At 47.9% G+C, this 702-nt stretch overlaps 1 protein-coding gene across 10 annotated transcripts in view; it reads left to right on the top strand.

Moving 5' to 3' along the window:
- GJC1 (gap junction protein gamma 1) overlaps positions 1–702 on the top strand; it is a 54,888-nt gene that overhangs the window by 35,473 nt on the left and 18,713 nt on the right. The gene's annotated exons all lie outside the window — the stretch shown is intronic.

The following is a 702-nucleotide window of genomic DNA, read 5'->3' as shown; positions in this document are numbered from 1 at the left end:
GCAGCCTTGCAGGCTTGTTTCTCTGCAGGGCTCTGTCTTGTCACTCATACTTCTCCATCTGTGGGATGAGCTCCTTAGGAGAGACTATGAGATGCTTTGGGATAGCTGCTTTGATGCAGTCAGATATTCTGTGCTCATTTGTCTGTCCCTTCCTGAGGTCCAGGTAGGGCAGTTGCTCTCTAGGCCAGGATAAAGGTAAGTTGACTCAGGCTGACTCCAGGAGACATGGAGATGATGCTGCTGTGGGGGAAGCTCCTGGTGGATTTTGTAGGTGTTGCCATATCTGCTGAAAGAATGTGCCTATCAATGGCCAGAGCAGCTGACACACTTTTGGACTTTTCTCCGCTCCCTTATCGCTAGGTAGCAGCATCAGACTGGAGAGCTTTTTCTTATATCTGCCTGGTGGGGATGATTTCAGCTTTTCTTTAATGCAGATCTCACCACAGTTCTTTCCACTGGTCTGTGGCAGCTTGCCAACCTTGGATCTACTTTCAGATACTCAGAAGCCACAGTGAGGGCAAAATTCTGTGTGCTGTTTTCAAAGTGGCATGGACTCTTCTGAGTACATTTCACTTGTACTTCACTAGTTCCCCATTTGCTTTTCAATGAGATTCCAAGAGGCAATGGCCTTGTCCTCATGTAACCTCCATCACGTATGTTCATCTACGGTGCTCCTGTTCATTCGTCCCTAGGATTCCTGCT

Source organism: Alligator sinensis, unplaced genomic scaffold (assembly GCF_000455745.1).
Source record: "Alligator sinensis unplaced genomic scaffold, ASM45574v1 scaffold919_1, whole genome shotgun sequence".
Taxonomy (NCBI): Eukaryota; Metazoa; Chordata; order Crocodylia; family Alligatoridae; genus Alligator; species Alligator sinensis.
Note: the sequence above shows the minus strand (reverse complement) of the source record. Positions and strands in the feature narration are given on the sequence as shown.